The sequence below is a fragment of the Neofelis nebulosa genome, chromosome 1, assembly GCF_028018385.1.
Source record: "Neofelis nebulosa isolate mNeoNeb1 chromosome 1, mNeoNeb1.pri, whole genome shotgun sequence".
In the NCBI taxonomy this organism is placed as follows: domain Eukaryota; kingdom Metazoa; phylum Chordata; class Mammalia; order Carnivora; family Felidae; genus Neofelis; species Neofelis nebulosa.
In genome coordinates, this window is record NC_080782.1 from 50,976,091 (window position 1) to 50,989,423 (window position 13,333).

At 38.0% G+C, this 13,333-nt stretch overlaps 1 long non-coding RNA gene across 1 annotated transcript; it reads right to left on the reverse strand.

The window, feature by feature from the left end:
* Positions 1-6,651: 6,651 nt before the first annotated feature.
* On the reverse strand, positions 6,652-9,067 carry LOC131507258 (uncharacterized). Its single transcript, XR_009259415.1, has 2 exons — positions 7,624-9,067; positions 6,652-6,880 (listed from the first exon to the last, which is right to left on the reverse strand). It is a non-coding gene; the product is annotated as an uncharacterized LOC131507258 (long non-coding RNA).
* Positions 9,068-13,333: the final 4,266 nt, after the last annotated feature.

Here is a 13,333-nt window from a genome sequence, read left to right on the forward strand (position 1 = left end):
ACCAAGACTGAGAGGGCACGGTTTGCCAGGAACTGTCATCACAGTTTGTAATGGCAGAGCCAAGCTTTCATCTAAGCCTGTTGCCACGTCCACCACTGCTTTCCATTATTTAATTTGTAGCCTTCTCAAAAGCTATATGTGTTGGAATTGGCAAGATGTGTCCAGTCCACAATGGTGTCAAAGTGAGAAGGCAGGCCACAAAGGAATTTAGATTTGCTAACGCAGATCAAACTTGTGCAACTTGCAAAACTACAGTGACATCTAGTGGTATTGTTTGATAATGTAACTCGATGCAACGCTTGCTTTGAGAAGGCTTCTCTTTAAAAAGCAAACATTTTATATGTAGAATATCCCTGTTTGAGTTTGTTTTCTCATGAATAGATGTATTTTTAACAAGAATACAACATAAAAGTTGTGTCCTTGTGCAGCATAACAGAGGCACGTGTTGATCGTTTGTCCTATCATTGACGATGTTAATTTTGACTGTGGCTAAAATGCTATCAGCCAGTTACCGTCCTTTCCTTTCTAATCAGTAAGTGATTTGTGGGACAATATTTCCAAGCTTTGTAAATATCGTTTTCTTCAAACTTTCATCTACTAGCTTTTGTATCCATTGATAATCCTTGCCTGAATTCTTCATTATTATAATGGTTGCGAAATGGTCATTCTCTAGTTCTGTCATCATTTTACTGAAAGAATAGCTTTCCGTCTTATTTATGTTTGTATATATTTATTAGTATGGACTCATGAATTATAATATCATCTATAATCTACATAATAGATTATATTTATTGATATCCAATATGGCTGTCATAATTAGAGCAGATACGTAAAATTTCTCTAGGGTCTCAACCAAGTATATCCTCTCTCACCTCTGGGTCTTTGCTCTTGCTGTTCCCTCTCATTTGAAGACCTCTTCCCAATAGATAATAGTAGGTAAGAATTCATGAGTATATTCATGTATGTATTACATAGTAGATATTTCATATAAATAGAGTATAGATTATATATTCATGTATAGGTTACAGACTATAATCTATATATACTCAATACATTATGTATAGGTTTATACTATACATTATCTATCACTATTGTTATTTATTCTATTCAAAAATACAAATGTCATGAAAGTCAGAAAGTATGAGGAATTGTTCTAATTATAAGGAGACTTAAGAAATGTAACAACGCAATGCAATGCATAATCCTGGATTAGATTCTGCACAGGGTGTGGGAAAGGAGTTGTAAACAGCTGTAAAGGACATTAATGGGCTAACTGATGAAATTTGAATAATCCTATGATTTAGATACTCTGGGTTAAATAATAATACTATACCAGTGTTAAATATCCTCTTTTGATCATTTTACTGTGATTATGTAAGAAAATGTTCTTGCCTTAGAAACTGCACACTAAAATATTTAGGGATAAAGCAGTACTATGTCTGAAGCTTATTCTTAAGTGGTTCAAAAATAATATGTGTGTGTGTGTGTGTGTGTGTGTGTGTTGAGAGAGCAAATGTCAAGAAAACGCAGCAAAATTATAACAATCAGTCAATCTAGGTGAAGGACACACAGAAGTTCTTTGTACTATTCAAATAACTTTTCTGTAAGTTTGAAATTACATCAAAATAAAGTTACCCTAAAAGGGAAAATAAAGTTTTGTGACATTTTAATGTCTTATTTATTGAAAAACAAATGAAAAAAGAGCAAAGCAAATCAGTAAATTCGTACCTAGCAGCTTGAGAATTTCAAAGTCTCAGCTACTAAGTTTCTTTCCACTGCTGCATACAGTTTGAAGTAAAGCCCCACTCTTTTCATTAGGGAATTACCATGCTAGTCAAGGAAATCTATTATAAATTACTAGTTTAAATTCCCCAGATGTCTGAAGAATTCCTCAAAGGCACACATATTTTTATAAAAGCTCACACATTTAATATCATCACACACAAAGGACTTTTATCCAGGTTGGGTTCTGGCATTGAACCAACCAGCTGTGATTACCCTTAATTTGGAATAGAAGAAGCTATGAGGGAAAAAAAAAATGCTCTGAAATATAATTCTTATCTTAAAAGGAAGAGGAAGTGGTAAAGATGCAGTTGGAGAAAGGGACTCACTGGGTGTGGGAGGAAGTTGCTGGGAATATTGTAGAGAGAGAAAAATCAAAATACAAAAAAATCTCAGGATTTGGATAGAATCACAGTTGTCAGACTTACTAGCTGTGTGGTCTGTGGGATTAATTTATTTAACCACTAGAACCTCAGTCTCTCGCCTGTAGAATTAGAACTATTCCCAGTGAGTAATCTATACCTGGCACTCACTGTAAGTATTGACTGACCTCTAAGTCCTGGGCCAAGCAGGATGTGGTAGTAGATAAATGGATAATGTCTGGCTGCTGGGGCATCCTGATCTCTTGCCTGCACCACCACAGCCTCTTAACAGGGTTCTACCATCCACTTTTGTGAATCCTTCCAATTCATGTTCCACACAACAGCAGAATGACCTTCCTAAAAGATAGTCTTCAGCTCCATGCCTAAACTTCCTAATGTGGTACACTGGCCCCTTTGTCACCTCATGGCCTTGTCCCCGAGTATCTCTCTAGGCTCTCTTTCTCCAGTCTCTAAGCTCTACTACTGGCTAATAGACCTTTGTGCAATGATATATAGGTTCTATCTATACCTTGAAGGTCCAGTATGGCAGCCACTAGCCATACATGGCTATTGATCACTTGAAATGTGGTTAATGTGACTGAGAAACTGAATTTTTAATTTTTGAAATTTCATTTAAATTTATTTATTTTTTCCGCTTTATTTTATTTTAATTTATTTTGATTTTATTTTTTAAAATTTACATCCAAGTTAGTTAGCATATAGTGCAACAATGATTTCAGGAGTAGATTCCTTAGTGCCCCTTACCCATTTAGCCCAACCCCCCTCCCACAACCCCTCCAGTAACCCTCAGTTTTTTCTCCATATTTCAGTCTCTTATGTTTTGTCCCCCTCCCTGGTTTTATGTTATTTTTGTTTACCTTCCCTATGTTAATCTTAAAGTCCTCAGATGAATGAAGTCATATGATTTTTGTCTTTCTCTAATTTCACTTAGCATAATAGCCTCCAGTTCCATCCACATAGTTGCAAATGGCAAGATTTCATTCTTCTAGATTGCTGAGTAATACTCCATTGTATATGTATACCACATCTTCTTCATCCATTCATCCATCAATGGACATTTGGGTTCTTTCCATACTTTGGCTATTGTTGATAGTGCTACTATAAACATGGGGGTGCATGTGTCCCTTTGAAACAGCACAGCTGCCTCCCATGGATATATGCCTAGTAGTGCAATTGCTGGGTTGTAGAGTAGTTCTATTTTTACTTTTTTGAGGAACCTCCATACTGTTTTTCAGAGTGGCTGCTCCAGCTTGCATTCCCACCAACAATGCAAAAGAGATCCTCCTTCTCCACATCCTCGCCAATATTTGTTGTTGCCTGAGTTGTTAATGTTAGTCATCTTGACAGGTGTAAGGTGGTATCTCATTGTGGTTTTGACTTGTATTTCCCTGATGATGAGTGATGTTGAGGAAATTTCATTTAAATTTAAATAGCCACATGTGGCTAGTGGGTACCATATTGGACACAACAGACACATGAAGCTTCTTTAGGTTCCCAACCAACTACACCTCTCTTGCCTCTGGGTCTTTACCCTTTTGCTATTCTCTTTCATTTGAAGACCTACCTTCTCTTTGTCCTTTGTCTCAGCCTAAACATCACTTGTTAAATGCTTTTATAGAACAGGATGTACATAATCTTTGCCACTGACAAAATTTTAACCATCTTTAATTTGTGAAAGTAAGGCTATATTTCAAAGCAATGATAACACTTTAACTGTGCCTCTTGATTTCCACTGACAGATGTGCAAGGTGTTTTTCTTTTTGCCCTTGGCTATTTATTAATCCAATGAGTAGGGGGCGTCACTGAGTGGTCATAGGTCATGATTCATGCCATCAATGTGTTTTTTTGTCTTTCACATTTTTAAAATGGAGCCAAAATTTTAAATGGAAGAGACTTCATTAAAAATCTTCGTTCCCAGATGCTCTGGAAAAAAAAAAACAACAGAACATCTGGATGCACATTCACTTCTACTCAGCAATAACCAGCTAGACTCATTCCAAAATGGTCATCACTAGCCACATATGGCTATTTAAATTTAAATTAATAAAAATTAAATAAAATTCAAAATTCAATTCTTCAGTCACACTAGCCACATTTCAAGTGCTCAAGTCACACATGGCTAAAGGCTACTATCCAGTTGGACAGGGCAGCTACAGAACATTTCGATCAACATAGAATGTTCTATTGAGCTACATTTCCTAGAGTGTAGTTAGGAGACAGGGAGTAGATGCCAGCTTAAGGGGCAGGAGCTCCTAAGCTACTATTGAGTATTTTTTTAAATGTTTATTTATTTAATTTTGAGAGGGAGAGAGAAAGAATGAGCAGAGGAGGGGCAGTGAGAAAGGGAGAGAGAATCCCAAACAGGCTCCACACTGTCAGGGCAGAGACAGACACGGGGCTCCAACTCACAAACCAAGAGATCATAACCTGAACCAAAATCAAGAGTCAAGACACTTAACCAACTGAGCTGCCCTAGGTTTCTTATTGAATATCACAGTGGGAATGGACTAGATTTTCTGATATTTCCCAAGAACTCAAGAATCCAGATTTTTTATGTGAAACCTCCCAATTTGTAAATCCTAGCTCAAATGTTTTAGAAATATTGTCTAAGCAAAACAAAGCAAGTTTTGTCGGTCAGATTGATCCCCTAGGTGCCAATTTGCCAGCTCTGAGCCCAAAGTTTGGCAGAGGCATCAGAGATCAGCGTGCCTGAGGTTGAGAATACAAAGGTTCAGTGTTGGACAGGCTGGGATGGGGGCGGGGGTGGGTGGGAGGTACACCCATGGCCTTTTAGAAATCAATCTTCCGCCGCCAGCAACATAAAACACAGAGGCTCCCATCTTCCAAGTTCACTTTTTTGTGAGTTGTGCAACATAGCTCATAATAACAAAAATATAAGTGCCCCTTAAATTTTCAGCTGTGCTTCATCTTTTCTAAGGGAGAGGGAAAGAATTTCAGAGTAAATTTGGAAAGACTAGTGGGTTTTGGGAAAGATTTATTGAACTAGAAAGATAATGGGAATTTATAACGCTTATAAGGTTATCTCTCAGTGATGTAATACTTCTCTTGGGAAGGAAGTAGTTTTATATTTTAAAATTCTCTAAACCAAGACTTGACTCTCCAGTCCCAAACACCGTCCATCTGTTCCTGCAAACAGTGTGATCGCATGGTCTGGACCATTGGGTGGGATCATTATAACCACAGAGAGCATTTTCCTAATAAATAGTACAAGGACACTTTTTAAAGAATTTCATTTATTTTTTTAAGGGGTGCCTGGGTGGCTCAGTCGGTTGGGCGTCTGACTTCAGCTCAGGTCACGATCTCACCATCCGTTGCTTCAAGCCCCGTGTCGGGCTCTGTGCCGACAGCTCAGAGCCTGGAGCCTGCTTCTGATTCTGTGTCTCCTCTCTCTCTCTCTGCCCCTTCCCCGCTCATGCTCTGTCTCTCTCTCTCTCTCTCTCTCTCTCTAAAACAAAATAAAATCATAAATAAAAAAATAAAGAATTTTATTTTTTAAATGTTTATTTATTTTGAGAGAGAGAGAGCATGAGAGATAGAATCCCAAGGAGACTCAGCACTGTCAGTATAGAGCCTGATGCAGAACTCAAATTTACGAGCCCGAGATCATGACCTGAGCCAAAATCAAGAGTTGGACACTTCCCCGACTGAGCCACCCAGGTACCCCAGCACAAAGACATTTTATAGCTAACAGTTTCCAAATTCCATATCCTGATGGGCTGTGGCTTGCCATATAGTAAGATTTATTCTGCACCCTGACTTTGATTTACTTGTTTCCTTTTTATAAAAAATTTACCAAAAAATTGATTCCAATTGATAGTTTTAAATATTATATCTCAGAAACTTTCACTGTTCTGTATTTTCACCAAAGCTCACATATAACACCTTTTAATTTAACAAAGCAGCTCTCTTGAATGCAACATAATACACATGGATATTTGGATATTGTTTTGAGGTGAGCAGAAATGATAGGAAGAACACTAGACTGGAATTCAGAAGTCTAAGCACTGTTCCCAGTGCAACCGTCAACTGTGTGTGGTCTTGGATGGTTGAACAGTTGGCTGTCTTATAAAACAGGGCAGGTGATCTAGATTTCTGAAGACTGGGTTACTTCTAAAATTCTATGGTTCTTCAATTCTGTATGTTTGTGGGGGGGAAAAAACTGACAATGTAAAACTGAAAATATAGTTTCAGACATTTCTAGATGGTTAATCAACCAAAACGGTCGGTAGACTAGGTCAGGTCTCACACATGTACCTGCACTGACATGCTGTTCCACTGCAGGCTTTGTGTTCCACTGCAGAAGCCCTGTAAACTGCTGGAATACTTACCCATAAATGTTTCTCAGAGGCAAATGTCTTTGTGTGTATTTCTTCTCTAAGAATCATCTTCCATAAAAGCAGTAGTTCCAAAAACAAGGAACCACCCCCCTCACCAAAACAGTAGGAATATTTGCCCTAGATCAAAGTTGGTTCTCGCATTTTAATGGATCAGAATCATCTGCAAAATTGATACAAAGAACAAATAAGCTCCTTCCCAAACGTACCCAGTCGGAATCCATGGGGTTGGGCCCAAGCATATTTTTCACAAGCTTCCTATCTCCTTCCAACGCTCAACAAAGTTGGAGAAACACTGGCCCAAGTCCATGTAACAATGTGGTGATATCACAGAATGCAAACTTCACGTGTAGAATCAAACTGAAAATACATTCAAATGAGACACTTGGTCACTGATTCTGTTCAGTGACTACTATAATTAAAGAAAAATGAAAATACAGATTCTACACTTTCACAAATGAACATCAGATTTATCCACATTGCTCCTGGTTCTCTTATATTTTTCACTTTAATCAATACAGAGGTATTTGCACTATACAATGTCGTTAAATGAGCAGCCAAGTTTGCCAGTAATCACAGCACCTCCTACTTGAACAGAAGTTTGATGATAACAATCTAATTTTTGAAAGCAGGTAGTGGTGGAGACAGGATCTGGGGTGAAATCAGAAAGCCTACTTGACCCACTTCAGCTCCTGCCAACTGTTACCAGGTAGGAATGAACAACTTCATGCAGCCAGCTCTTCCAAGTTTCCAAGAGAAGCCAGAAATTGGATTTGTATGTATGAGCCTGCAATTTTTAAATGGTTGGCAACGAATTTAAATGTTTTTTTTTAAATTCATTTAGGGGTGCCTGGGTGGCTCAGTTGGTTGAGTGTCTGACTTCGGCTCAGCTCATGATCTCAAGGCTTGTGAGTTTGAGCCTCACGTTGGGCTCTGTGCTGAGAGCTCAGAGCCTGGAGCCTGCTTCGAATTCTGTCTCCCCCTCTCTTTTTGTCCCTCTCCCACTCGCTCTGTCTCTCTCTTTAATAATTAATTGATTAATTAATTAATTAAAAAATAATTTTAAAAATAATTAAAAAATAAAAATTCATTTAAAAGTACACCTTTAGAAGATGGTCAAGATGTTGGAGCGGCATGGAGACCCTGAGTTTGTCTTGTCTCTGAAACACAGCCAGATCAGCACCAAACCAGTTTGAATACCTAGGAAATCAATCTGAGGATTAACACAACAATCTGCATAACTTGAGCCACAGAACTCGGCAGGTACATGGTGTGGAGAGGTGAACTGGGGGAAAGAAAAGCCACAGAGGATAGGGAGCTGTTTTTGTGGAGAGAGGACAGAAAGAAAGAAAGGGAGAGATTGTGGTGCATTGGGATGTACAAGAAAAGCACTCCCCTGAAAGTAGCTGGAAAGAGAGAGAGAGTAAGAGTGAAAACACTAGCAGGGGACTGAACAAGAAACCTGTTCCCCAAAACCATTGGTGGGAAGCAAGGAGAGGGTTTCAATACCATCAGGATTTTATAAACAGTGGAGCACAGAGTCCGAAGTTTTGGAGCTCAGTGCCTAGTGGTGTTCTGGTGAGGAAACAGGACGAATTCCCAGAAGCAGGCAGTGCAGTCTGAGGGGTCCATGTGCCACACAGGGAGAAGTGGTTGCCCTATTTGGAGTGCATTTGGTAGAGGGCGTATGGCCTCCCCACAGGCAAAGGTCTTAGCAGATGTCTGCTGCTATGTTTGCCGCTACTGGGACAAAGTCGCCAGAGTGTGGTGAAACCTGGCGCTGGCTGTGTGTTGTGATTTGCCATAATTTCTGAACCTCTGCCGCTGCGTGATTGCAAGAAACTCTTCTGGGGCAAGCCGGCACCCTGCCATTGCTCAGCAAGATCCTTCCCCCAGAGAATTGGTACAGGTCCAAGCCACAGTGGTCTCAGAAGCATGGGGTTTTGCAACACAGCCCCATCTGAGATAAAACTCTGGAGGGAGGTGCTACCTGGCAGGTGAACAGCTTGGACATGGACGGGGTGGAGGAGAGGAGTGGACGGAGGCCTGAGACAAAGAAGAGATATTTGATCAAAGGTCGGTGAGAGTGCAAAGCTCCTGTGCCAGAGACTAGGGAGCTGGATGAAGCCATTTCCACCTCTCCCACACAGCTGCATGCACATCGCACTGACCCACCCCAGTAAGCTAGGCAGTGCCACCTGGTGGATAATGGAGCCCTTACACCAAGCCCCCCACCAACTGCGCCCTCCAAGCACATTCTCTAGAAGACCAGCAGAAGTCACTCCACCTGCTTAGTGCACAGACTATAGAAGACTTCATACTTTCAGTCCTAGAGAAAACAGGATGTAACTTCTTTAGGTTTCATTCTGTTTTCTGGTTCCTTTATCTGTTCATTTTCTTTGCTTCTGTTTTTGCTTAAATTGTTTTATTTTTTCTTTTTTTCCCTTTCTTTCTTTTCTTCCCCATTCTTGGATACAGAATAGAGAAAATTTTATTTTTTATTACTTTATTTTTAAATGTTTTATTCTATTTCATTTTCTTTATTCATTTTATTCTATTTTATTATATATATTTTTCATTTTTAAATTTTTTCTTACTTTTTTTTCTTTTCTTTCCCTTTTTTCTCTATTCTATCAAGTTTCTTTTAACAACCAGACCAAAATGCACCTAGGATCTAGCTTTCTTTATTTGATTTTTTGTTTTGTTTTTAATTTTTTAATTTTAATTTTTAATTTTATTAATTTTTTCTTCCTTCAAAATGACAAAATGAAGGAATTCACCCCAAAAGAAAGAACAGGAGGAAATGATAGACAGGGGCTTAATCAATATACATATAAACAAGATGTCTGAACTAGAATTTAGAACCACAATAATAATACTAGCTGGGGTTGAAAAAAGCATAGAATATTTTTCTGTGGAGATTAAAGAAATAAAATCTAGTCAGGACGAAATTAAAAATGCTATCACCAAGATGCAATCTCGGGTGAATGCCACGAAGGCAAGAATGGATGAGGCAGAACAGTGAATTGGTGATTTAGAAGATAAAATTATGGAGAATAATGAAGCAGAAAAAAAAAAGAGGGATGGGTATTGAGGAGGGCACCTTTTTGGATGAGCACTGGGTGTTGTATGGAAACCAATTTGACAATAAACTTCATATATTGAAAAAAAAAAAGAAAGAAAAAAAAAGAGGGAAACAAAGGCAAAAAGTCACAATACAAAACTTAAAGAACTCAGTGACTTATTAAAAAGGAATAACATCTAAATCATAGAGTCCCAGAAGATGAAGAGAGAGAAAAAGGGGCAGAAGGTTTATGTGAGCAAATTATAGTGGAAGACTTTCTAATCTGGGGAAAGACACAGACATCAAAATCCAAGAAGCACAGAAAACTCCCATTAGATTCGACAAAAAAACAACAAATCATAGTCAAATTCATGAAATGTACAGACAAGGAAAGAATTATGAAAGCAGCAAGGGAGAAAATGTCCTTAACCTATAAGGGAATACAGATCATGTTCACAGCAGACCTATCCAGAAACTTGGCAGGCCAGAAAGGAGTAGCAGGATTTATTCAACATGATGAATCAGAAAAATATGCAGTCAAGAATTCTTTATCCAGCAAGACTGTCATTCAAAATAGAAGGAGAGATAAAGAGTTTCCCAGACAAACACAAACTAAAGGAGTTCGTGACCACTAAATGCCCTGCAAGAAACTTTAAGGGGGATATTTTGACTGGAGAAAAGACAAAACAAAACAAAACAGACCAAAAGCAACAAAGTCTAGAAAGAACCAGAGAACACCTCCGAAAACACCAACTCAAAAGGCAACACAATTGTGCTAAATTCATGTCTCAGTACTCACTCTAAGTGTCAATGGACTAAATACTCCAATTAAAAGACATAGGGTATCAGAACAGAGAAGAAAACAAGACCTATATGCTGCTTGCAAGAGACTCATTTTAGACCTAAAGGCACCTGCAGATTGAAAGTAAGAGGATGGAAATCATCTATCAAAAAAAGCTAGAGTAGCCATACTTATATCAGACAAAATAGATTTTAAAATTGAAGACTGTAACAAGAAATGAAGAAGGGCATTATATCGTAATTAAGGGGTCATCCAACAAGATCTAACAATTATAAATATTTATGCCAACATGGAAGCACCCAAATATATAAATCAATTAATCACAAACAAGAAACTCATTGATAACAGTACCATCATAGTAGGGGACTTCAACTCCCCACTTAGAGCAATGGACAAGATCATCTAAGCAGAAAATCGACAAGGAAACAATGGCTTTGAATGATACACTGCACAGATGGACTTAACAGATATAGTCAGAACATTTCATCCTAAAGCAGCAGAATACACATTCTTCTTGAGTGCACATGGAACATTCTCCAGAATAGATCACATACTGGGTCACAAATCAGCCCTCAAAAAGTAAAAAAAAATCGAGATCATACCTTGCATATTTTCAGATCACAATGCTATGAAATTCAAAATCAACCACAAGAAAAAAAATGGAAAGACAATGAACACTTGGAAACTAAAGAACATCATACTAAAGAATAAATGGGTGAGTAGGTTAACCAAGAAATTAGAGAGGAAATTAAAAAGTACATGGAAGCAAATGAAAATGAAAACATTACAGTCCAAAACCTCTGGGATGCAGCAAAAGCAGTCATAAGAGGGAAGTATATAGCAATCCAGGATGTCCTAAAGAAGGAGGAAAGATCTGAAATATAGAACCTAACCTTACACTTAAAAGAGCTGGGAAAAGAACAGCAAATAAAGCCCAAAAACCAGCAGAAAAAGGGAAATAATAAAGATTAAAGCAGAAATCAATGATAGTGAAATTAAAAAACAACAACAGTAGAACAGATCAATGAAATCAGAAGCTGGATCTTTGAAAGAATTAACAACATTGATAAACCACTAGCTGGACTGATCAAAAAGAAAAAGGAAAGGACCCAAATAAATAAAATCATGAATGAAAGAGGAGAGATCATGGGGCCCCTGGGTGTCTCAGCTGGTTAAGCGTCCAGCTTCAGCTCAGGTCATGATCTCATGGTTCATGAGTTTGAGCCCATCAGGCTCTGTGCTGACAGCTCAGAGCCTGGAGCCTGCTTCAGATTTGGTGTCTCCTTCTCTCTCTGCCCCTCTCCCACTTGTGCTCTGTTTCTCTCTCTCTCAAAAGTAAATAAATGTAAAAAAAAAATTCTTTTTTAAATAAAAAAAGAAAGAGGAGAGATCACAACCAACACCACAGAAATACAAATAATAAGAGAACATAATGAACAATTATATGCCAACAAATTGGGTAATCTGGAAGAAATGGAGAAATTCCTAGAACTATATAAACTATGAAAACTGAAACAGGAAGAAATAGAAAATTTGAACAGACCGATAACCAGTAAAGAAATTGAATTAGTAATCAAAAATCTCCCAACAAACAAGAGTCCAGGGTCAGATGGCTTTCCAGGGGAATTCTACCAAACATTTAAGGAAGAGTTAACACCTATTCTTTTGAAGCTGTTCCAAAAAATAGAAATGCAAGGAAAACTTCCAAACTCATTCTATGAAGCCAGTATTACCTTGATTCCAAAACCAGACAAAGACCCCACTAAAAAGGAGAACTATAGACCAATTTCCCTGAGGAACATGGATGCAAAAATTCTCAATAAGATACTAGCAAACTGGATCAAACAATACATTAAAAGAATCATTCACCACGATCAAGTTGGATTTATTCCTGGGATGCTGGTTCAATATCCGCAAATCAATCAATGCGATACATTACATTAATAAAAGAAAGGATAAGAACCACATGATCCTCTCAAAGGATGTTTAAAAAGCATTTGACAAAATACAATATCCTTTCTACAACATCGTTCTTGATAGAAGGATCATACTTCAAGATCAGAAAGCCCATAATATGAAAGACCCACTGCTATTATCATCCTCAATGCAGAAAAACTGAGATCTTTCCCCCTACCATCAGGAATACGACCAGGATGTCCACTCTCACCACTGTTATTCAACATAGTGTTGGAAGTCCTAGCCTCAACAATCAAACAGCACAAATAAATAAAAGGTATCCAACCAGCGAGGGGGAGGTCAAACTATCATTCTTGGCAGATGACATAATACTCTATGTAGAAAACCCAAAAGACTCCACCAAAAAACTGCTAGAACTGATTCATGAATTCAGCAAAGTCACAGGATATAAAATCAATTCACAGAGATCGGTTACATTTCTATACATCAATAATGAAGCAGAAGAAACAGACATCAAGGAATCAATCCCATTTTCAATTGCACCAAAAGCCATAAAATACCTAGGAATAAACCTAACCAAAGAGGTGAAAAATCTATACACTGAAAACTACAGAAAGCTGAAAAAACTGTAGAAAGAACTTATAGAAACTATAGAAAGAAAGTGAAGAAGACACAAAAAAATGGAAAAATATTCCATGCTCATGGATTGGAGGAACAAATATTGTTAAAATGTCAATACTACCCAAAGCAATCTACATATTCAATGCAATCCCTATCAAAATAACACCAGCATTCTTCACAGTGCTAGAACAAACAATCCTAAAATTGGTATGGAACCAGAAAAGACCCCAAATAGCCAAAACAATTCTGAAAAAGAAAACCAAAGCTGGAGGCATCACAATTCTGGACTTCAAAGTGTATTACACAGCTGTAATCATCAAGACAGTATGATACTGACACAAGAACAGACACATAGATCAATGGAGCAGAATAGAGATCCCAGAAATGGACCCACAAACATATGGCCAAC